General features: G+C 39.9%; 1 long non-coding RNA gene across 1 annotated transcript in view; it reads left to right on the top strand.

Moving 5' to 3' along the window:
- LOC109284480 (uncharacterized) overlaps positions 1-25865 on the top strand; it is a 282527-nt gene that overhangs the window by 212492 nt on the left and 44170 nt on the right. Inside the window, exon 13 of the long non-coding RNA XR_009455286.1 lies at positions 6784-6917. This is a non-coding gene — a long non-coding RNA (uncharacterized LOC109284480). The remainder of the gene's footprint in view (positions 1-6783; positions 6918-25865) is intronic.

The following is a 25865-nucleotide window of genomic DNA, read 5'->3' as shown; positions in this document are numbered from 1 at the left end:
TACCTCTATCAGTAATGAACAGACTAACGGGTCAGTAAACCGGAGACTATGCTTATCCCTCAATTCAATTTCCATTCAATGTTTGTCTGAAACTAGCTTTTTCTATGTGTGCGAAAATGATTCGGGTCCCCCTGTGCATACAATACCTGTCAGATGTGTAACAAGGTAGTTACAAAAATGAAGTTGCATGTGAACCAAAACAAAATAACAGTTTCATATTAAATGCAAGTACTGTGTGTGCTGCAGTGGGACTGTCCCTCATGGAACTGCTGAATGAAAGTCAATAAATCTGGCATGATTATAACACTAATAGTTACAGTCCAGATTTTCAAAACAACTCAGCACCTACAGTTGGGATTAGATTTTCCAAAGAGGTCAGTTCCTATCGAGGAACCAAAAAAAAAAAAAAAAAAGGACCAACTTTTTCAAAAGAGATCAGCATTTTGAGTGCTGACCTCTTTTTAAACATTAGCCACCCATCAGCAGTGGGAACACCTGGCCGCTGGGGGACTTTTACATATCTTGTCTTTATTTAGGACCCTCAATTTAAGATTGTAGATGTTCTGGCTTTAATTTTGGGTACTGAATATTTGCCCTTAACTGTGGGTACAGCTTGAACATCTAACCCTGAAGGCCTTTGAAAACCCTGTCCTTATAAATACTTCCATATCTATTTTTTTCAGCCAAACAAAGGACATAATTTACATTTTTATTAAGAATAATTTGCTTTGTACAATATTAGCTAGCAACACATTTTTTTAAAAAAAGATGTTATCTTTATAGAATTGACTTATTTGGAAACTTAACATAAGCTTTCAAGCCCACAGAAAATATGGCAGCTTTTTTCTGTTTAAAATATGTTAAAAAAAAAGAAAAAAAAAACCCTAGTCATTTACTTTGATTTTATTTAACTACCCTATTTTTAAAATAATTTACAATGTTATTTTAGACAAGAACCCTTCATTCCAGACATTGAAACTAGCTGCACAACACTGAGGCACAGATTTTCAAACTGTTGATCAGAGTTTTAGCCATGTAGTTCTCCCGTGACCTGATTATTGCTTTGAAAATATCTGGATTACATACTGGCAGGAAAAACATATCAATGCTGATGTATAAAATATGCCTGTTCCTGAATATAATCAGAGACAGAGCTTCCGTTGAAGCCAATGGATACTCTGCATGTGGCAGGGGATTGGGATGTTATGTTTGTAAATGTGGATGCCTGCATAGCTTTCCAGATGAGAATACCTTTAAAAGTTCATTTTGAAGTGGAATCTGTTCATTGCTCAGTGAATCTTGAAATCCTGAGTTTATCAGCATAATTAGTGGCTTCCTTCAAAGCATCCTTACCCTGGGTATGTTATAGGGTGCGTAGCTCTATTTGTACTCACACCACATGACTCTGAGCGTGCCTGCTCTATTGCTACACGGATGAGAGTTAAAAACTGAGTTAGCAGACTTTAGGAACACCTGCTTTGAGCAGATGTGTCCAAGAGTTACCTGCTTCTGCCAAAATGGAGAATGAACACATATCCTCTATCAGACAGATCTGTGTATTTGGAACATTTCCCCAAGTTTCATGAGTTCAAGACCCAGAGAGTCTTTGTCAAGTCATCAGATCTTCACAGAGATGAAAGAAAATTAGGCTAATAAGAGGAGAGAGAAAAAGTGCTGCATTAGAGGATTTTAGCATGTAGATAGGAGGCAATAACTGTTAGTGCTTCAGAGGACCTTTTGTAATGAATGAGACCTTCTGGACCCCCTACCTCTACTTTACTGCCTTGATACCTGATACTGTTGTAGCTACACTCCCTGTGTGGCACGAGTTCCTAACTTTCATTGAAGTCAGTGGTAGTTATTTGTATCCTGTGGAGATCTGTCAGAGCAGGAAAAGAGAGATCCTTGCAGGATAACAAAGAAGCTCTTCAAGTGGGTGGGGAGCAGGGAGCAGAGGGGGAGTTACTTAGGAAGAAGTGATATGTGAGAGTACATTTGTGGGAAGTCATGGAGGGTCAACCCTCATTGTTGAACCTAGTACAAAGGCTCAGGCCAGACTTACCCTTGCAATGGGCAGCTGGTGCTGTTGGTGGCCTAATCCGTTTCCTGTAGCAGTTTGCTGTGTCAGATGCTGCAGTAAAAGATATACAATTGATGAGGACAGTAGAGATATTGGAGGATAGCAGAAAGAGCTGTTAAAGAGACACCAGAAAACCCTTAGGGCTTTTCAGCACTCACAAATGTGACTGGGTTTTAACACTGCAACTAACTTGCTTGAGAATTGTAGTGTAGACAAGGAGATAATCATTTTGCTTGCCTGTGGTGATCAGCATTTTATCTGCTTTACTTGGTTAACAGGCCAGTTTTGGAGAGGAGGGTAATAAATAGAAATGAAAGAGGATGAAAGAGAAAGGGAAGGGGTGCAGGGGAGAGGAGCTGGAGAGAAATGGAGGGAAGAGAGAGAAATATAGAGAGAAGGAGGGAAGCCAGAGAGAAAAATGTTCAGAGAGGGGAAAGGGTAAAATAGAGAGACAGCAAGGAGGAGAGAGAATTATAGAAGCAAAAGGTAGATATAGATCACTTTAAAGGCATCAATAGATCTTTCTCTTGAGAGAGTGAGTACCTCTGGGTTGGTACACAACGTGCAGGGGACTCCGTGTTAGAAGAGAACATATGAGTGTTAAGCCGGCTGGGTGGAGTGGGAGGACATGGTCAGTCTCTTTTTAAAAGCTGCATGCCAAAATTTGGGAAATGAAACACCAGGAACACAGGACTTGGAACAATGCCTCGAGGACCTCTGCAGCAAGGAAAGTGCAGAAAGGAGCCCAGACAGCTCCAGACAGAGCTCTGTCCGTCTGTCAGAGAACCAGGAAATATGGATAGCCAAGTATGGATAGTCCAAAATCAAGTAGAAGGCAGAGTGGATTTGCATCTTAAAGACTAACCAGCATATCTATATCTATATCTATAGTGCAGGGGGAGCCTGGGATTGGGCTCCCCCTGCACCAGCAAGAAGATGGCTCTTGCAGCTGATAGCCCCCTCAGCTAGGAGACCACAGCTGCTGCAAGGGCACTCCATGTATCCTCATGACTGGGAAACTACAGCTGTGGTGGAGTTCCCCACATACCCCCAAAGCTAGGAGATCACAGCAGCTGCAGTCTCCCAGCCCTGGGGGTGTGGGGCACCCCTGTGACTGGGAGATCACAGTAGCATCCTGTGTCTTCCAGGGCCCAGAGTTGCACAGGCAGCTCAGCATCTCACAGCTGTTGGGACCCAGCATCTACAGCTATGGTACTTCCAGCCCTAGCTGTGCGTGGTATACCCCTGCGGCTAGGAGCCCTGCCTGCACATGGTACACCCCCGTGGCTGGGAACCTGGCCAGCTGACAGGAAAGCTGCAGGGGAAAACCTACACGTGCAAATTAAAGCTGGGTAGCAACCAGCTGTAAAGTTAGTACACATTTTCAAAGTCTAACTTTATAGCTGGTTGGACCTTTTTATGGCATGATAGGTACTTTGCACATGTAGCTGTAATTGCACACGTATGCAATTTTATGTAATTGTACATGTATGCAATTTCCACCTTTTTATGGCATGATAGGACAACTTTGCACATGTAATTGTGCAGTTAACCAGTGAATTGTATAATAACTGTAAAGCATAGAAGGGGGTCCAAATGTCCTTACCAAAAAGTAGAGGAAAATAAAGCTTTTTTTTTTTTTAACGGCAGCAACACAGAACTGCAGATATATGATTCCGGTGTGCTTTTATTTCCTATCTGGCACACACAAAGGACATGAATTGCTCCCCACTTCCACCCATTTAATCTTTGATATTTTTATAAAATGTCTATTGTAGATTGAGATTTGAGAAAGGAAAATAATTCCACCCCCATCCCTTGTCTGTGCTCCCTGCAGTTTCTGCCACAGTCACCAGCCCAGTCTCAGCCTTGCCCTCTCCCCAGCCTACTCTGCAACCTTGGAGGGTGTTGTTCACCAGATTCTATTTGATATGTTAACAGTTGGCCACAGCCTTAATTATAGATGCTTTTATTATTGCTCTAGAAGGAGGAAAATGCTTTATCAAGAGGGTACAGTTTGTATGGCACAGTCTCATCATGACAGACGGACACAGACAGACAGAAGTATTCAAATATTAACCTTTTCTTTCTTTTTGAGAAAAAAGCCTGGCCTAGAAAATATCATGCTGGTGTGCCACTATCTCATTACCTTTGTTACATTTTAATACAAAGCAGAAAGTGAAAAGGAAATGCTTTCCCTGTTGGTTACATTTCTTCCATGGGTAAGCCAGCTATGCAGCTTATGTATTTCTCCTCAAATGTTGCTCAGTTATCTATCCTTATTGTAATAAAAAACAAAACAAAAACACCTAATATCACAATAGTTCCTGAAGTAGAGATTCTTAGATTTAAAGGCTAAACAGAAATTTAAAATGATTTTCCTAGATTTCCGACCTAGATTCCTTTCTTACTCTCAATGCATTTTGTCCTTTTAAAGGAACCAATATGTTTGTATAACTGATGTGAAACAAGCTTGACTCCAAAAAGATTTAACTTAATATCTGGCTAAGCATTCAGAGGGTAGTCCATCTGTGGAATGTACATTAAGGACCCTGGCTGGAGCGCAGCTAGTCATGTATGATATCAGGCACACAAATGTGACGTGATGCCCATATACTCTTGAGTATAATTCAAAGTGCCACACAGCTCTATGGGTAGAGAAGCTATAAACACAGTTGTCACAAATGAGAAAGAGTACAGGGTTATATTCAGACTGAAGAATGAAGAAGCATTAGAACCAGCTATCAAGTCTTAATGAAAGTGTTAATTAGGATATTACAGAATTTATAGCTAAAATATAATCTCTGTTCAACAACCTTGTGGCACACATTTAATTAACTATTTCTTCACCCAAACCAAATGCAGACTTAAAAATGAAAGTAGTGCAGGGAAACGTTGAGGAATGTACAAACATAACCAAAATGATACTATTTTCATAGTGGATTTTTTGTTATCTTTTTCTTTGTAAGCAGACCAACACAGAACATGTGATTATCTTGTGTTATTAGGAATAAGTACACATTTAATCTACATAATCATCAATCTTTCTTTATGTAAAAATGATTAGTAAATAGGGTTTTTAAGCAACTGTTTAGTTTACACATTGGCATCATAGATTAACTTATTTCTAAAACACTTGATTTTATCACTCTGCTTAATGATTTGTCACATGATTTATTGGGTAAGATGATGAATCATGTTAGATTTATTGTTTATCCTATAAATAGTGCAACAAATCATTAAACAGTGATAAAACCCAGCAGTTTCACAAGGAAGTCCACCTATGTTGTCTTCACGTACAATGCACAACTGTTTTGCAGTAATGTGACAATTCTTCCCTCCAGGTTTATGATATCAGGATAGAAGGAATCAGTGTACATTAAATGGTATTACACAATAATGGTGGAGTCATAATCTTATACTTCAGCCATATTTATTTTATACAGAAAAATAAAGTCTAATGTCTGATGGATGTTAAATTTGCAAATTTATTCATCATAATAAAGGCAATATTCTTTGTTAGAAAGACATTAAATGTAATGGCAGTTTTTCATATTATAGCATGTCAATCATGTTTATCTTGCCTTGTTTTTATGTTGTGGCTGGCAAAAGATGTTGCACTGATCCTAGAATAATTTGCAAAGGTCTGAACCTATTCTCTACTTTCCATAGTATAACTTAAAAGCCAATGTTGAATAAATATGATGTTTAGCATTCAGATATTTGGAGCACTGGGATTCTTTCAAAGTATGGTGGTTTCTTTTGTAGGAAATAGCAAAATGTAGTCCAATGGCTGGTGCGTGATGGATAACAAGTAGAAACAATATTGTTGAAAAATTACCTGAGTCATTGCTGTGTCTGGCAAGTCATTGTTACGTTCTGTAGAACTGGCCCTGGTTCACAATATTGTAAAGTGAAGTGGTTTGGACCATTCATATACTGGGCTACAATATCTGATTTTATTGGTTCACAATGAACTTTCACATTTTGACTGTTGGATTTCCTTTTAATTAGCTGGAGGACTGAACTCTAAAGAGTATAAAGGGATAAATTGAAGGAGGAAAGCACTCAGTTTTTTTTTCCTTCATGGGCCCTAAATTTATTAAATATCAAAAATAGTTCACATTCATGGGACCTCCTTCATGCAGCTACTATAGCTGTGTTGGTTAGAGCCTTCAGTTGTTTTGCCTAATGGGCCAGATTACCAGTTCTGCAACCTTAGGAGCCCTAGCATTGGATCATGACAAGGCATTGCACAACAGATGCTTTTATCCATTGTTGCAATTTGGCCATAGATATATCCAAATATCCCCTTTTCCTTCTATTCCTTTCACTCACTGCCATTTCTTTACAGCAGCCATGATGATTACAATCACTAAGCTGAATTGTCAAATTTATCTTCCTCTGTCGTGTGCTAATTTGGATGCCAAATCCAGTCCTTAGAAGCCTAAAACCTGGTTGATCAAGTATATGATTTAAGCAATCAGATTTGAACCTGATCAAATCCTGCAAGGCAAAATAAAAGGACAAGAGCTTTGTCCCATACCATTTGGCTGCAGTAAGGCAGGTTGCTGCATACAATTGAGCTGTATAGATTAGGGTCCAGCTTCTATAGCTTTGGCCTAACAGAATAAATCTGCCCTATTTGTTGACCTGCTGCAGATGACCCAACTTACTCATAATTCTTCCTTCTGTATTTTCAGATGGGGAGACGTGATGAACTCTCCTCCATAGCACACAAGAGTTTTGGACATTACTCTGCCTTTATATAGAAGTAATATAGCATTCCTGTGTTTTGGCGACTTTGGATCCCCATAGAGAACAGAACTTGGATCAGGTACTTTTGTACATTTGATTTATTTCAGAATGCCCATCTTGAGAGATGTGAATGTGAAAGTTATATTAAAAAATAAAACCTTAAAGTAATATGACCCAGAGCCATTAATTCCCTCCTTATTGGGTGCATTTACATGTGCTATTAGTGCAATGCAATAAACTCTGGTGCAGTTCACACCAGAGTCAGTCGCTCCTGGGTGCAGGGTTTATACGTGAGTCCAGGACTGCAACAGTCTGAGCTGGGGTGAAGCAGCCCCAGGCCAGCAGGGGAATGGAGGGTCAGCCCTGGGCTCTGGGTGGTGGCATTGGGAGGTGGAGGGGCTGGCTAGGGCATGAGGGTGCTACAGTGCAGGGCTAGGCGACAGGCAACCCTCACACTTTAGCATCCTTGTGCCCCAGCTAGCCCCTGTCACAGTCTAAACGTGCATTTCAGTGCACTAAATTACTCCACCAGAGGATAGTACTGTTGAGGACTCCTATGGCGGAGTTAATTTACTGTACCCTAATGCTGGTGTACGTGTAGACTGTGATACTTTACTGCGGAACTAATTAGTCAACTCTGCAGTAAAGTGCACATGTAGATGTACCCAGTGGGTGCCTATATACGAGCAGTGAGACTGCTCTGACACGGTGTAATTACAGATTAATCAAGTCTGCTGGAGCGTGGTAATTACCACACTCCAGCAGACTTCAGCATCTTGTGCGTTGGCGTCCCTGTGGTTAAAAATGGCAGCAGGGGTGCTTTAACTAAAGCTTGGTCGTTGAGCTTTAGTTAAAGTGCCCCCACTGCCATTTTTAACCACAGGGACGCTGATACACAAGATGCTCTGGAAGCATCTTTCATTACAGTGGGTCTTGGACCTGCTCTAATTAAAGCTCCCCCCGCTTCCAGACCATGTGTATAAATGCCCATTATGCCTTATTGACAGCCTGCTTAGTTTCTGATTGAACAAAGAGAGATTGAGGGACAGGTTATGTGAGACTGAAAGGCAAAGCTGTTCGGAACTGAAAAGAAGCACAGCGGTCCCAAGACAGTAGTCCCTAAACTGTGGGCAATAGTGTGGGCAAAGTGAGGTGCTGAAGGTAACAACATACTTTGCTCTCTGTCATTCATGGTTTTAACTTTTTAACTCCTTGTGGTCATGAGCAATGCTGGAAGGTCTCATGGGCAATATGTTCCCCAGGAGGTATGGGTTGGAAACCACTGCTTTAAGGGCACCCTGGAGGCATATTCTGGGAGGGAGGAGGCTGTTATGGAAAAATGAGGTGTACTGAATAAAAAACGGTAAGCATGCAGGAGTTTAAAGCTATTTAGAATGGGATATTGATGGTTCTGAAATTATTAAAGCTTTAAAATGTTTGGCTAACTGAGATGAAAAAGGAATTTAGTGGGATTCAATGAAGAGCTCAGAGGGATAATAGTTAAATCCAGGAGAAAAAGTGTCATGACAGCAATCAGCAAAAAGTGTGTGTGCATCTGCGTGTAAGAATGAGGGAGAGAGAGAGAGTCTTCTCTCCATCTCCTCTCCTATTTCTTCTTCCTTGCACATACCATACATATACATTGAGATAGTGTTTTTTGAGGGGGAGGGCCTCTAGCTGGGAGCTGCTGTAGCTGGTATAGTAATACTGGGTCCTCTTCAGCGTCAAAATCTTCAAAACACATATGCAAAGTCCTCGTGCTTGGTGTCCCTCTGGTAAAAGATTATTTCAGATCCCCTAATGACCTCTATCAGTACCTTCTTCTAAATCTCTTCCAGCTAGTTCTCCTTTAGTCCTCAGTGCCCAGTGTAGTTTAGTAGAAACCTTCTAACTCATCTTGGGAGAGTATCTTGTGGAAGTTTCTTGGTAACTATACGCACTTGTTGGAACGTGGAGCCAGGGTATTAGAAGCAACCGGGGGGAAGAAGCTGGGGAAAAGAAAAAGTTCTTTAGAATGATTGTTTTGTAGGCAGAGAAGGAGAAAGCGGCTCATAGCACTGCAACCATCAAGGAGACAGTGACTACACTATAAAAGCTGAAATAAAGACATTTCTCAAACTAGGTCATTGCATGAAAGGGTTAATTCCTGCAAAATTCATCTCGCTAAAATGTGTGTGTAAATTTGAGACCTTTCCAATGTCACTATGTAAACAAAGCTCTTTAGAAAAAAATATTGCTTTGAGTAATTGGCTGTAATATATTTGACCTGATTTTAATACTGTATTTATTTCCTTCGAGAACTTTTAGAAAAAGTTCTAGGATACACAAGCGTGCTTTCTCCCTGTGGGCAGTCCATGGTGTTTGTAGGAATTTGGTTCATTTTAAGCCCTGTACAGTTACCTTACTGTTGGACAAAATATTGTGTGCAAATGCTGCCAGACTACAAATTCTGCTGTTATTTCTCTCAGAATTTATGTTCATCTTCCATGATGTACTTTCAACCTTTATAATATCACCAGTTGATGTTATGTCAGTGATAGTTTACTGTAGCACTGATTTTTAGGATGTATTTGTCAATCATTGCTGTTTATTTGTCTATTAACCTTTGCTAATGTTGAAGGCATGTTTATTTTTGAGGGGGAGGCAATACAATTGCTATTTAACATTTGAAGTTTGATGCTCTTAATTTGATGGGCTTATGCCTATAGTTTTGCATTTCACACTAAACTCAAGCGTGCTTCTTCTGCTGTGGCAGGAAGGAAAGAGTTTCTTATTCAAATCTTCAGTCCTGCCATCATGCAATAAGCAATCAAGGCCCCAAAAGGAAGCAGCCTGAAGATTTATAAACAAAGAAAAAAACACATTCATTCAAATTGGTAACTAGAAATATATGCTGTATGGTAGGGGTCTCAGAAATTTTTTTTGGAGAGGACTGGGTTTCATAATTACAGTACAGGCAAGGATCTCTCTTGGTGATACCTTTTACTAGACCAGTTGCACGATTAGAATTATGGTACAGAGTTCAGGACACTAAGACTATGTACTTCAATCTCTGCTTAGTTTGCCTATAGGATCATTTGTCACAATGGTTTAATTATTTCTTGTTCTATTTGCCTGCCAATATCTCCTACCTCCCTTATCAACTCTTGATAATTGGTCAAAACTTGATAATTAGCCATGATTTGGAGTGATGAATTAATTTACTGTACTATCCTCTATTCACAGCAGATATCATACTGATATTGAGAGCAAGTTTCCATCAGGACCCAGGATAGACAAAGACCTATGAGTAGAAACTCAACTCATATTTTGTACCATTATTATTTTTGTTTTGTTATTGATATATTCAGCATTACTCTCTGGGATAATGCCCTATGTTTCTCTTTCTTTATTGTTCTCTTGAATTGCATATTAATTTTTAGCATCAGTCAGCAAATTAATCTGAGTGTTTGCCACTACATTCCAGCTGGTGGCTGACAGGGACAAGAATATAGCAGAACACCACCTTTCTCAGAGATAAAGCTACCTTGCTTGCAGCTCTGAAAGGGCACCACCAAATCTTGCATTCTGGTCCCTCTTCTGTGGACACAAATCTCATGTAGGCTCAGGAGACCCTAGAATTTAGGAAACTAAATCTAAAATTATGCTACGGTTTCCCTGACTTCCCCTTAGTCCTTTCGTTCTGCCTTTAAGCCATCTAGTTTTATACTTTCACAGCATCTGAACCTTTCTAGCATCCAACAGCTATAGACTGATGCTTTTGGGCCTGTGCCTGCCATGGCTGCTTGCATGGCAGCTCTGAGCCTGAGGCCTGAAATTCAGAAAGATGACCCTTTTGTACAGTCAAAAATTGGTACCTAGTCAAGAACTTGCCATCATGAGGATAATACGAGCTGACTGGTCTAAATTGGAGTTCTGTTCTTAGTGCTTTTTTGGCAACATCATTCCCTTCCCTCTGAAGCAATCTGCATTCCATACGGAGTTACTCAGCATCGATGACTGTGCAGAAGCCTCCCAAATGATACAGGTTGTAGTACCCCCCTCCCAAAAATGTACCATAATGGAAGAGTGGGCTCTGTTGTAAATAGCAGGCTGAAAGTACTGCTTCTCTCCCACCTTTTCCCTTGCTCCTGCATCAGAAGACTGGGACTTTCCAACTTTTCTCTGCTCCCTTGCAGTTGGAAACTTCAGCTCACATGTTGTCCTCTGAACACCTGGAAGTCTGGCTGGAGACCCATCCCTGCTGTACCTAGAGGCTAAGAAATAAAAGTATTAAGTGTTCTCTTTAAGGCTGGAATATAAACTAAGATTATCAATCCCACAGCAATCATCCCAGTAGCCTGGTGGAAGGCCTCATTGAGGTGAAGGAATAGCAGTTAAACCTCAAATCCATTTAAATCTACTCCTACTGTGGGTAGTATCTTATTCCAGTGTCCTCCCACCACGTCATTCACTGGTTAATGTGTTGTCTGAATATGAATATCACATTTTTCTTTATTGGTAGACTTTAGCATCTCCCATTCCAGTCCTCCATGCCAACCAGGTGACTCAGTTGTATACAGAACAAACCATGCCATTAAGTATTTACTACTGAGTGTACTTTCTCGTGGTGCCTATTTGAAACTACCTTTCATAAGAGACCTCAGGAGGATGTATTTCAGTGAAGACAAAAATCAGTATTTAGTAAACATCCAAGTGGATTCTAGCTCTATGGCTGACAAACGTTTAATGTAGCTTATACTATATTATTCTTGCTTAACTTTGAGCTTTTGATTTAGCATTCTTGTTTAGCAGTGGTATTCCACAGGGGATATTGTTGGGTTCCAAATCTTTTGTCAGGGTAATTGAGCATAACATCTTTTCAGGTTTGTATTTCAAAAGATGCATTGTCTTTTCTTGTCCATTTGTTCTATCAGAGCTATTCAAAAGTTTTAGCTTTACAGATCCTGTGAGAGAATTTGAGTTTAGGTTGATAATTTATGTTTGTGCTGAACATGCAATTTTCTTTCTCAGTATGTGATGATTAATAGACTTCTCTCCATAAATTAGTAAGAGAAGATGATATAGGTAAATTGGTAACAAAACAGAAGACATTCATTAAATTCAGTGTTTTGCAAGGCATTTCTAGTCTTTTAACTTTCTGTGTATAAAGCATCACCCAACCCTGGATAGCCAAGGAATGAATGCCACATATCATTTATTTCCCCCTAATTATTCTTCTTTAAAATAATGTATATGATTTACAAATATTGCAAGTAATGTTGTCTGTCCTCTTGCCCTCCCTGCCTCACTTGCCCTTCCCCCTTAAAATATGTGAGAAATAGTTTTCCAGACATGAGCAGCTTTCTAAATGTTCAAAATTTTTCCTAATGGATATGCCTGGAAAATTCTCACCTTAGTTGAAAATTAAAACACACTGGATACATTGTCTGTGTGTTTCCTGACCTTTGCCCAAACACAGTACTGGATTTTACACAGTTCTTTACAAATGACACAAGTGAGCAAATGCAGGGGTCAAAATCCCAAATGGTATATTTGTCTTTTCAGACCAACCAGAGGCGGCACCAGTTGTTTCATTCAGAAAATTGAAAGCCCATCTTCATTTACAGGCATTTTTCCAATCACCTTACATTGCGTCTGCCTGGCCCTGAGAACAAGGTGAACTCGGCGGTGAACAATTTCTTCAATTAATTTAGTCCTCTTTTCTGTTCAAAATTTAAGTTGTGAGTAAAGTTCAGTTTTCACTAATCTGCCTATTCAAAATTATTTAACGAAGGGTTTATACCAACATATTTCAGCCTTATGGATTGCTTGCCAACTGTTTGCTGTGAGTACTGTTTCCAATATTCATTATTCATGCTGTATGATTGGAACTCTAAATTATATGGTATTGCTTCTGCTTTCAAGATGACCACATGAAACCTTCTGGTGCAAGATTATTTGTAGCAATTTTTTCTTTTCATGAATAGTTTTTCTAAGAATTACTCATAAAAATGTTTGTGGAAAGCAAATAAGTTGGGTCTTTGAATACCAGGGAAGTTTTTTCACAGTTTTTATTAAACATTCGTTTCTAAATACTTCTTGGTGGTATTTGCCCATCTTTTTCATGCCCTCATCTTGGCCCCCTTCCCTGGGTGAAAAAGTGGCCTCTTTCAGTATTTCTTTTGCCTTTGATACACTGACTAAAGTGACCACAAATGCCTTGGACATATATTTTCCATGAAGTCTGAAGCAATTCGAGTTGGTTGTCTGTCTTGGTATTTGGATAGAACAGCCTCTCTTTATGGCATCCTTGTCTGAGACGCCAAAGAATTAACTATTAGAGATGGGGGAGGGGCGGGGGGGACGGGGGTAGGCTAGGCTAGCAGCCAACCACACTAAAATTACTTTTGTAACCACTCCAATATGTGTACTAGAATTTAGGGACTCCGATATATTCAGACAGAACAGCTTTACACAAAGGGTAGTTGAAATATGGTCTGGAACAAACTGCCGAAGTCAGCAGCAGAAGCAAATAGTGTAAATCAGTTCAAGAAGGACTTTTTGAAGAAGGAAGGGAGAATAGGATAGAGCTACTAGCTAGAAGTTCAAGTTTCAGATGATGAAACACAGATTGATTTGTATTTCCTGAGGTTATGAGGGCAGGTCTTCATGGACCATATCATCCTCTTTGGGCTGTTAAATGTTTCTGCGTTCTTCTGTGCTGCATTTCATTCTCTTTCAGTTTGGAATGATGCACATTTTTCCCCCTTTTCTGTATGGTCTTTTTAGATGATATATTATTGAGTGGAATATATGCCAGGGAAATTCTATTTTCTAGCACACTGGTAAACCTCACTGGCTTAATTGCAGTGATGTAACTGAGAGCACATTTTGGCCCATAGGCTTTTAAATTAAGGCATGTTAATTCTACAGAAGACCAGTATAAAATATAATACAATATTTGGATCTAACTTAGGGCAAAGGGATTTCAAAGGTAAAATCAAGCACTTAAGTGTCTTGTTAATTCTGGAATGATATTATTCTCGGTGTTTGCATATAACAGAATTTATAGGCAGGCGAGAAGTTTGGTGGCTGGGTGGGATACTAGTCTAGAAGTTAAGAGCCCCAGGTTCTTTCTAACACATCCACAGTGTATAGCGGTAGGCAAGTCAGACTGCCTCTCTGGGTCTCGGTCTTATTTCATTTGTGATGTTCTATGGATGTGGAGCACCAACGAGCAATGGTGTTGATGGCAACAGGGTGGTAAACAGAGCCCCCAAAATATGTGCATCATACAAACTACTAAAACTCAGCTTTTGGAAAGAGAAAAGCAGCACTTGTCCCTTTCTCCCAATGTTCTAAAGTGTTTGGATAGTTCAAACTGAATCTTTTTTAATTTGCTGTGGTAGGTTCTTAGGTATTGAAATCAAGCTGACCAGTCTATACTTCCCTGATCATAAAAAGTCCTCCTTTCCCCCCACTTTTTGAAAGATAGGCTTATGTTAGCTTTGCTTCAGTCCTATGAGACTTCACACACCATCCAAGAAGTCTGCAAATATTATTGCCAGTGGCTCTGAGATTTGTTCAGCTAATTTCATCAGCACCCTCAGGGAATTTCATCAGGTGTTGCTGACTCAACTTCATTCAGATTAGTCAAAAGTTCACTGATATTCTCTTTACTTATCACAAACTGCATCCCTTCTCTTTCTTTTTCTATAGGAATTTTGCTAGTCATCTGGTTTTATCCTGCAGTTTTCAATCCTTTATGAAAAAAGGGTTTTTTATTTTTCACGTCGAAGCAGATTGTGATGGTGGATTGTGTAAGGTCACTTTTGCTTACATATATTTTTCTGCTTTTGGGGAAAATGTTTAAAAGCAAGCAAACAGAATGTGTGCATTGCTTTGACTTTTAAGCTTTCCCTTCTTAACATAAGACTAATAGAGGATAGGTGGTGAGCAAATCTCAAAAGTTTCATAGGTATGGATTAAGTCAGATGAGTACCAAATTATGGATGCTTATCTATCCACTTGGATTCTTAGCTGAAGTAACAGTTTTTCTATGCAGACTCCAATACTGTGTCTCAATTTGACATAAAAATCCTTTTTGTGTATTGTTTATATATTAATTAAAGTGTCTATCAAAATTGTAGAGGAATATAAATACTGCTAAATGTTTCTACCTGTATTTCTCACTTCCAGCATTGCTGGAATCCATATGTGTGATCCCACAGGAATAAAAAATAATAAGAAAAAAATTAAATGAATATTTGTGAACTATAAAAAAAAAAAAAAGTTTCATTCTTGTTTCATTGAAATCCATAAGCTGTGCCACTGCCATTTTTGTTTGCAGCTGCTTAGACATAGATGTGCTGGTATTATGTTTAAAACCCAACAGAGTAGTAAGAGCAAGGCTGAGCTGGCCTTACAGAAACAGAGCAGCAGATGATTGGATCCTATTTCCCATAGGCTTCCAAGTCTGCAACTTAAAATGTCTTGTAACTCTATTAGGAAAGACCCATTGTGATCAATACAACCAACAGGGCCATACAAGTATCTCTCAGAGCGCAATGAAAATTGCACATCCCCTGGTACACAGGGGACTTAATATTTTTCATACAGATTCTCTTACACCACATGTAGCCTTTGTTTGCACAGTAGGTCTTCCCTGTGGTGTAGTCTTCTTGCAAAATATGGTAATGGAACTTAGTCTGTTGTTAGAGTTAGTCATTCAAGAAATTCAGTCTACTATATTAGCTGAAATTCCAGTTAGTGCAAAAGAAAAATAGATTTATTTTTACAAAGGCTTGCTATAGCCAGGGAAGATTTACTTTACAAGACAAGTGGTTTCTTGCTACAGACTCATCTACAATTAGTTTATAGCTATAGAATGTGAGCCCTGCAGCTTCAAAAATGGCAGTTTTGTCTGGACAGGGGGAGAAAAAAGATTAGTGGCTCCTTCTGAGGGTCCCCTTCCATTGGAGCTGGGATAGGAATGAACAGGAGGATGGGAAATATAGCTCGAGCTTGTAGGCAGGCTCTTGGAGGAATGGGTCTTGAGAACAGTGTTTGGATCTGCATGCAAAGTGTAGCGTATAGAGACTGCAGGAGGCAGCAACTTCCCTTGGAAGGGCACAGCTCAGCCTTAGAGGCGAGGAAATTCTGAGCTAGTCGGTAAGAGGGGAATCATCTAGTACCAGCTGATGCCCCCTGTGCACTCTCTGACAGCCAGAAGGCCACTGTCTGAAGCAGTTGCCATACATGTATGAAAACAATTTGGGGTTTTCTCAGAGGGTTGAAATTTAGATCTGATCTAGACCTTTTTTCCTGGTCTGAAAAGTTTTAGCATGGGAAATAGCAGGAAGCTATCAGGGTCCTACATCTTGACACCATCAGGGTATCTGTGAACCTTTGGGAACAGGGAAGATTTTTAAAAACCTATAAAACATGTTGCACTGAATGATATATGGTATATTTGGCACTTGATTTATTGAAGGCCGAGGGCATCCACTTTTCTGACCAGAGAGCTGATGTATTTTTGGCCAGTCTTTGGATTCTAGTTAAAGCCTGGCTAGAAACTGGGGAGACCCATCCAAACTTTCTTGTCTCAGGTTTCTGGTACTGAATCAGTACGATGAACAAGAATTAGAAGAAAAGTTAAGGAAAAACCTTATCTAAAGAAGCTGGAGAAAAGAGGAATGTGAGGATATAGCAGAAACATAAAATTAATTAAAATGAACTCATTAAAACACGACAAAGTCTCAGAAAATATGTTTGACTCATAGAAATATATAGCATTAGTGTAAAATTCTATATAAAGTTTGAATTTGGCCAAGTTCTGATTGAGCCAAATGATATTGTTACTTGCAGAAGTTTAGTAACTCCTTTGAAGTAAGTAGGCTTACCTCAGATTTACACCAGCGTGAACAAAATCAGAATTATGCCCACTAGCTTCGGTGGGAGTTTCAGTTGTTCAAGAAATACAAGAGTGGGTCTATACACATTTTTAGCCAGAGTCTCAATAGCAGGGCTTAAATGTTCTGATTTTCAAACAAACAAGGTTCTTTGGGTAAATGTGATATGTTATTAGACCAACTTAAATAGTTGGAAAAATTGTTCTTTGCAAACTTTTGGGTACAAACTCCCTTCTTCAGGCAGAGGGAAAGTCTGCAGCTGGTTTGTGCTCTCTTGGATGGGATAAAAGCCAGTATGCAAGAATGCAGGGCAATGAAAATTTTCATAAGTGCCTGGTTTTTTTTTTCAAAACAGTGTTAAAAAAAAATTTCAAAAGTACTTATTTCATATGAAAAGCACTGATTTTCAAAAGTGCTTAGCCCCTCCCGGGTTAGATGAAAGTGGATCAGTCATCACCTTTGGAAATAAATCAATTTACTTTTTATAAATAAAACTAAACTACTTAACTATTCTAAAAGGCAAGGGTTGTTGTGGGTGATATCCCAACTGCATGGTTGAGATAGACTTTATACTGCATTTGAAAGCCTTGTTTTCTTCTCAACATATCTCTGGAAAATACTGGTTAGCACCGGACATGATCTGGTAATGTGATGAATGCTTTGGCCCTGATCCACTTAAAACAAGTAATCATATGCTTACCTTTAAGTATATAAAGGTAAGCATATATACTTAATATATAATATTAAGTATCCCAAAGAAATCCAGTTCACTTCAGTGTGGTTGCTTACAAGCTCACAGTATAGCAAATGCTTTAGTGATTTGCTTAAGATGCTCAACATCTTGGAAGAGTGAGCCGTGTTTCAGTAACCTAATCAAGTTGTGGTGAATAAAGGAGTGTCTGTCCTATTGCTTTTTAGTTTGTTGTTCTGTGAAAAATATAGCAAATATTTATTTGGTTAAAAACATATTTCTTTTCCTTTTTAATATAAAAAAACCAAAATACCCTTTCTAAGGTGTACAGGGAGTCTTTTATAGACAGTGTATTTAGCTCAAAGCACATGGAAAAATGACTACTTGACTATGTTAGCTTTAGGTAGCCTCAGGCTCTTTGAGATTAGTTTTAGATTCATATGCTGTGGTCATTCATTGACCAAGCTTTTTCAACCCTTGTACATATCCAACAAAGGATCATTTCCCTCAGGCATGGTTTTCTTTCAATCATATTTAGCAAAAACCATTAAACACACTTGGGGCCTGCACTGAAGAAACAACTTTATATGTACACAATTCAAAACATCTTTCCTCTTTGGGAAAAGGAAAAAAAACACCCTGTTAAGTGTGTGCATCCCAATTATTTTAAGTCTTAATTTTTGCCTTCCTTGCAGGGAGTTTCTGTATGTGCCATACTATACTTAATTTTTTTGGTTTTTCATTGCTTCAGTGATTTTCCCTGATTTTAGTCATCAATTCAAAAAGCATTTGATTCTCAAAACAATACAGTGTCTAATAACTTCCAATTTCTGTTTGTAATGTTGATTAGTGATTGATGCAATAGAGGTATTTAAAGTAAGTAATACAATGGAATATTCCTAGTTTTTAATAGCTATTTCATTATTATTAATATTTTATTCTTTAATATACATTTACATACTATACAAAGACCTTTCACTTTTTAAACTTTACTTGTGGTGCTGTTCTGAAAAGAGCTTTCTAAGAAAAATAATTTAGAACTGGCAAATAGCCAAAATAGGGGAAAAAGTTGCCAGCAACAGGTGGGTGGTTGTCAATGGTAGGTGGTAGATGCTTTTCAAGAGCACTTTGAAACCACAAATTTATTTTGTATTGTCTCGTGATCCTGCCTGTGTGAGCCATGGACTTCAGTTTGATGCGACTCAATGCAGAAAAATATATTTGCTTGTAAGATTAGCTAACAAGTGGTCCAGAAAGGTGTACATTTGGGATTGGGAAGTATTCTTAGGAGGGTTATAAAGTGGGAATCTTTAGTTCTAGCAAAGATTTTAATTCAGTGCTTTTCCTTGATTAAACAAGATCGGATTTGGCCCATAGTTTACAGAAAATAGCAAAACTCCTTATTTTCTCCCATATTGCACACCCTCAAACAAGGCATGCACCTTGTTTTTAGAAAGCAGAATGGAGAAAAATGCACTTTTCTAGAGTTAAGGCGTAGAGTTGGCTATTTCCTGGAGAGCTTGTGTTGCAAAATGGTTTCCAGAGTCTCTCTCAGTCAGCAAGCTGAGAGCGTCTGTGGGTTAACAGTAGGACTTTACCCTTCCTACTTGCTGCCAGCAAGAGAAGCTGGCAGACATTCTGCAACACAACATCCTTATGCTTCTATTCCAGTGAAGAAATTCAGCTGCTCTGCTTACACCACACACCCCAATTTTAAAGGGCTGATTTTTGGGGAAAAGGTACATGTGCTATGAGAATAAATACAATACTATTCAACTTTCTGCTGAATCTGCTTTCAGCATTAGGACTAGACCTTCAGGGAGCCATATGTTAAAGTGCATGCATATTCTTTCAACAGGTCTCTTCACATTCTGGCACTTGGTGTGAAATGCGGTTTAGGAGAATTTTTAAATAAACAAAAATCAGATGTGGGAGCTCAGTTCTGTCCTTGGCTTAGCCCTACTTTCATTAGGGTCCATGGGCATATGTCCTGGGGTAGAAATTGCCTTGTAATTATATAATTACAGGTCTCACAGATGACTGCAGACTTGACTGTGTCTGTGGCCGCCATGGACTGTCAGCATGTGGTGATTCTAGAGCAGGAGCAGGCAAAATACAGCCTGCAAGCTGGATCCAGCCTGCCAGGCCATTCTGTCCAGCTCATGGGGCCCCTAAAAATTTAGAAAATTAATATTTATCTACCCCTGGCAGCCTGTCAAAGATGACAGGAGCCACTGGCAGTAGGACCCAGGGGACCAGTGGCAGGACTAAACAGCCACAGCAGCAAGGCCGGCCCAGCCCAGCCCCAGCCCCTGCCCCTGCCACCCCCAGCTGGAAGCTTCTTCCTCCAACCCTGGGGCTGTTCCTGCCTCCCTATGCCAAAGGGAAATTTGGATAAGAGTTGGGGGGTGGGGGAGGGAGGCAGGAAAGGACTGCAGGCAATCACTCCAGCCCTCAGGGCTGAGCTGGGATGACTCCTGCAATCCCAGTGTTGCAGGAAACCACGTGGTGCTGGAGCAGCTGGCAGGTGGGGTGAGGGGAGGGAGAGAGTGGAGAAATGGGTGCAGAAGGCAGGGGGAAGGGGCAGCAAGCGGGTGTGTGGAGTGCAGCAACAGCTGGGTGGGCCTGTGTGTGTCCCAGGGCCAGCACTGGCAGGACTCAGAGGGGGCAGCAGGAGCGTGGGCCCTGGGTTTGCCGGGGCTCTATGGAGCCAAGCTGACTCCCTGTTCCCATGGCTGGTGCAGCCCAGCCCAGCTCCATAGAGCCCCTGCCAGCCTGTGCCCTACCCTTGGCCCCCCATCAGCGCTGGCCCTGGTGCATCAGTGTGGGCCCTGCACTCTTGCCCAGCTGTTGCTGCACTCCGCACGCCTGCTCACTGCCACTGCCTCGCTGCCTCCCACAGCCATTTCCTGCTTTCCTGCCTCTAGCTTCCACCGCTCTGGCACCACGTGGTTCCTGGCTGCAGGACTCAACAGGAACCAGCCTGGCCACCATGATTCTTGGTTGGCTCTGTGCAGTGCTGGCCAGGCCAGTCCGGTTCCTGCTGCATCCTGCAGTCTTGGCCATGCAGCTGGGATGTGGTGGTGGGGGAGGGGGGGGTTGGGGAAGTGGCAGGAGAAGGGCAGCAGAGGCAGATTGGAGGGGGAAGTGGCAGTGAGTAGGAGGATAGGACCTGCACCCAGGCTTGGAGACATGCTGGCAGGTGCTCTGCCTGCCACAAGGTAGGGGGTGCTGTGGGGAAACCCTCCCCCTCCACACTTGCCACAACCCTCCTCAGCCACTCTCCCCCCACACATTCACAGTCCCCCACAAACCACATACCCACCTACACCCCACACATCCACACAGACACCCACATTTGCCTCCACCCCACATACATACACCCACAACCCCCCCCGCACGCCTACACCCTCCCCGACACCCCACCCACCCATAATATACAAGAGTAAGATTTAATTTTAAGCTATTATACTACCACCTCTATGTACACTACCAAACACATATAAATCAGGACAAAATATTTTTTGAAATGAAATTAATAAATGTTGTAGTAGATGTTTCATTTTTAGAATATAAATTGGTATTTTTCTGGTTCCAAAATGGCAAACACCCTTGCTGAAAGAAGGACTTCCGGGTGGCAAGGGGAGGGATATCTGGTGACAAAGGTAAGGGGTTAGGGGGCATGACTTCTGGCCCCAAGATGGCAACCAGAGCACGGGGCATCTGTCAAGGAGCGGGGCTAGCCTTGTGGTCCTCAATGGCTTGCCAAAACTCAGGAAGCGGCCCTCTGCCCAAAATAATTGCCCGCCCCTGCTCTAGAAGCAATATAGGGTATGGTGTCAAACAGTGCAGCTAGTAGTGTGATAGAAACAACTGCAAAAAGGGAAGCATTTACTTTTTGTTTGTGAATGTGTTTTCCACTCATTCATATAAAGGCTACTTTGAGGGTGAGGGGGGCATCCTTTTTCCTTGGAGAATTGCCCAATTTTGAACTCATCCCTAAATAAGGTTTGCTTGCCAGATCTCTTGAGAAAGCCTAGACACTTCACTTTGCAATTCTGTCCTCATCGAATTGCCATGTCTGAAAAGTTTCAACTGCTGTCTCAAAAGTTTTCAAGATCAGTGCCACACTTAGTTGCTTTAACCAAAACCTTGTATTGAACTTCTCTTTGCTTTCTCTGCCGAGCCATCATGTGAATTCTATTGGATCCTGCTTTGTGCGCGCGCGCGCACACACACACACACACACACACGCATGCATGCATGCATGCATGCACACAAGCACACACATACACACCCTTTCTCACCACGGTTGAAATACTTTGAAAGTCTCAGTACAGTGTATCCTGGCTCCGTCTTTGAAAAGCTTAAATCTTATCTTTTATTTCATTTGTTTCCTCTATTTTTGGTAGCATATTAGTAGTATTCCTTGGAGTTCCATTCTGGATGCCATGATATTTCATGTCCATATGCTCTCTCTCAGTTAGATTTGCAGTTTTTACACGCTGCTTTCTCTAGTAATGACAGTGACATTCATATACACTTGTTTCTCTCTGCTGATGTATCTTTGGTGACTACAGATGTTATCCAATGTCTTTCAACTGTAAATTGGTAAAAATAAAATAATTTCTTAAAACTATGAACACGTGCCTTTTTTAATTCTAAATAGTTGGACAGCTATATGCTTTTGCATTTTACTGGTTTTATTATTGTAAGTCCCATCTGCTACAAGTCAAACTATAGAGCTGAGCTCAGGCCTTAATATGCAGGGGCATATTTTAAATGCTGTGAGCCTCTGACTCTCCACAGGGCTGACTGGAAGGCTTTATTTATTTATTTATTTATTTATTTTTGGCTTTACTGTTAAATTCAAGTGGAAGACCCAGCTCACCAAGAATTCAAAAAATAGCCTTCAACCAGCTCCAGGACAACTCCATGGATAATGCTGGTCTTGAAGTCTTTTATCTTCTGATAACATCTCTTCCCATATTAAGCTTCCTTTTGATTTCTAAAGCCCCAGCCTATTATTTTTATGACTCATGCTACTGCTTAAGGCACCCTTACACTGTACCGAACCTAATATGTACTGGCCCAGATTTTCAAAAGTGCTAATTAATGTTGGGTGTTTCAGTTTCTTATCATTTGTTCCTGAAACAGACTTCATAAATGCTTTGTCTAAAATCATAATACCTCTTTTAATGTAACTAAATGGCTTCTGATTTTAGGGTCTTCTCTTACTCCAGTTCTCATTTGTGTAATTTGTCGTCTTTGCTATTAGGCCTTCAGAACTAGCCTTGTAACTAACAGGGTAAGGTGTCTTTTACATTAATGTTTAAGGTAATATTTTTATGATATAAAATTTTATCATACATGAAACAATACTGTGTGAAAAGCATTGCTTATATATTTATTGTACTGTTTGCTTCTTGTCTGTAAGGTAGCAGCATTACTTACCACCTGTGACATCCCAGCAGTGAAAATGATAGAGGTGTTTCACACAGGTAAAATAATTAGTTTGGGCAAAAATGAATGCAATTTTTATGTGTTCAGTCACACAAAGTATCAGCCTTTTTTCTTTTTTAACTATAGTGCCAATTTCTGGTGGTTACAAAGACAGATTATACAGAATGGTATACTTTTAACTGTAAGTTAGCACATTCTTTTTTTTTAACCTGAAAATCACAGAGCACATATGGTTTGTTGCAGTAATGGTATGATATAAAAAAGATAGTACACTTTTGTAAATGCTAAATGTTTTAGATCATTTAAGAGTCTGTCCCCAAATTAAGGAAGATTGTTTAAATTAACAGTTGTGTATTTATGACTTTCTTGTTTATTGGAGTTTTATTTCTACATATGAACTTGAAATAGGTGACTTTAGTTTCATGTCTAGAAACCTTCAAGGAGTTTCACTTAGTAATAAAATCGTACAGTGACAATACATTTCCCTCCATAACACCTGAATGATTGTGAATTGTTCTGAAAGGAGATTCCTACAGTTCTTTTTTTTATGCACGGTGTAATATATGCACAGGATTTAATTCACTGGTAAAAAAAATCTTAAATGTTGATGACTTGTGTGCGTCTAATTATATGGTAAATTGGCAAAATATTTACACAATAAGTTTGTAACAATTAGGTGGCTTTTTAAAAAACAGATAATTACTTTCATACAATGTTTTGTGACAATTGACTTATACATTTTTGTTTGGCTGAAAACGATTCCTTAGGAAAAAATATTGAGCTCAGTTTTGTCCTGAATTCCAGCTGATGTATCCTTGTGGAAATTATTGGATCTTCATGGAATATAAAGTGGGCAGAATTTCATGCTCTGAAAGCAGACTCGTATTTTAGTCAGTCCACCTACTGGTAATTAGGGCCACTAAAAACCAGAATAATGGGCTTGAACCTATGCTGTCGGTGCCTATGCTCTAGGTGCTCTGCATTTAATGTTGTCACCTGCCATTTTCAGGCAAGTAAGATTTTGGTTGTTGAGTTAAATAGATTTTGGCTGTCTGTGGAGAAGTCTACTTGACTAGGTCAACTAGATGGCCTTTCTCTGAGTATTTCTTCCCTACTTAGGTCTCTCCATTATAGGGTTACCCAGTCCTCTTCCCTGACACAGAAGGAGAGAATGATAATTCAGGACAGAGAGAAGGAAAATTCAACTTAGAGAGGTTTCTTTTAAAAAGAAGGTGAAGTCAATCTACTTCACTTAAAAACAGTCCAGTAATATAGACCAGGCGCTAAACAAATTAACAGGTTTTCACACATGATTTATGGGAGTGTGTTTTAAATATTCCACATAATTTTTTTAATATCTTTAGAATTTGCCCACATCTTCTCAGATTCTAAAGGCCCTCTATGCATAGCGTTCATTAGGAGGACGATTGGAAGACTTTGAAGAAGCATTCAAAAAAAGATGAACCAAACATGGAGGAATAACAGCCAAAATGACAGTGTAAGGCAACAAACCCAAAGGGAAACTGGGATATTTCTTGTGGAAACCTAGCCACCCCAGAGGCATAATTACAAGCACTAGATTTATGAAGTGGCAAAGTATGGGAATCTGTGGACCTACCTGCAGCCAGCAGCGGATGGTTGAAAAGCTCCGGTTAAAAATGCAAACCAAACTTTTCATGCATTTACAGCAGGCGGTATTAATTCATGTCATTTAGATTAATAGCAGTTGTTGTTCAACAATAGATGTTGATAAACTATCATGGTTATAATTATATGCAAAAAGCTACATCTAAACTAAGCTCCCCCCTATACACACACCCTATTCTCTTATATGTATTCCCTCTGGCTGCGTGCAAAAGTGATAACTTTAGCATGAAGTTTATTGGGAGGGGAAAAAACAGCCACTTACAAATAAAGTGTGACTAGAAACAACAGATTGAAGCTGTATATATTTTTAAGTGTTGCTTCTAACCACAATGTAAGTGTTAGAAGGGAGGGGAGGAAGCTTTATTGGGAAATATATTGGTTTTTATTTCAATAAATGCTCCTGGCTCAAAGGCATCCATAGTTTAACCTAGTAATCTGTGAAAAGTAGAAGGGCATATGCTAGCGGAAGAGATGGGAACTGTGAAAGGATCTGTCCTTAGGACCTGTCTATCTTTCTGCTCATAATAAAAGCAAGAAGAAAAAAGAAGCAGTGTTATCAGTACACCTCTGCAAGTGAATTAGCTAGCACAGATTTGATAAGGCTTATAAACCCTCCAGAGTAATCGTGACAGTTTGCTGGCTTGGGCTTTGTCTGCTGCCAGTTACTCCTTGCTAGTGGCACTCTTTATTTATGCTTCAGTACCATGTTATCCTCTGGGCTTCAAACAGAAGGGACCTGTCTGTAAGTGTTTTGGTTGTGGTGTTAAAAAATAAGAGTGCAGCAAAACACATGCAACAGTGCTCAAAATCCGTTTCAGCCAGTTTCACTCCTTGTGGTTTTGCCTCCTCATGATTGCTCAGTACACACTGAGCGCGGCTAAGGTGGTATATAACTGACTTCCACTAGAGAGTGTCACAGAGTTATTTGAATGAATGAAGGAAATCAGAATGGATGAATTAAAGTTTTGTTGCAGATAACATTAGAAGAGCTGTGACCTCTGGCATAGTGGACATATATGCTTCTGTATTTAAGTAAACTAGCACTGCACATTTGTCCTTCACCCTGAAACTAGTACTGAGCCAAATGAAGTAGGTAGTTATGACTTTTATATACTGAAAAGTTTGTATGCATATTCAGATAGATGTAATGGTAAGTATAGGGTCTAGTAGTTTTAGCTTGTTTTCATATCTCAGCAAAGTGTGTAATGGGCTTACTGTGAGTTTTGATTTGGTACCCTATACCTACTATAAGTATGAGTTTAGATTTTGGATCATCAGTCTATGAAAAATGCCACACACTGGAATTATAGAAGGAAAGGGTCTTTTGCAGTCC

The sequence above is a fragment of the Alligator mississippiensis genome, chromosome 10 (genome assembly GCF_030867095.1).
Source record: "Alligator mississippiensis isolate rAllMis1 chromosome 10, rAllMis1, whole genome shotgun sequence".
Lineage (NCBI taxonomy): Eukaryota > Metazoa > Chordata > Crocodylia > Alligatoridae > Alligator > Alligator mississippiensis.
This window is presented reverse-complemented; position numbering and strand designations above follow the sequence as displayed.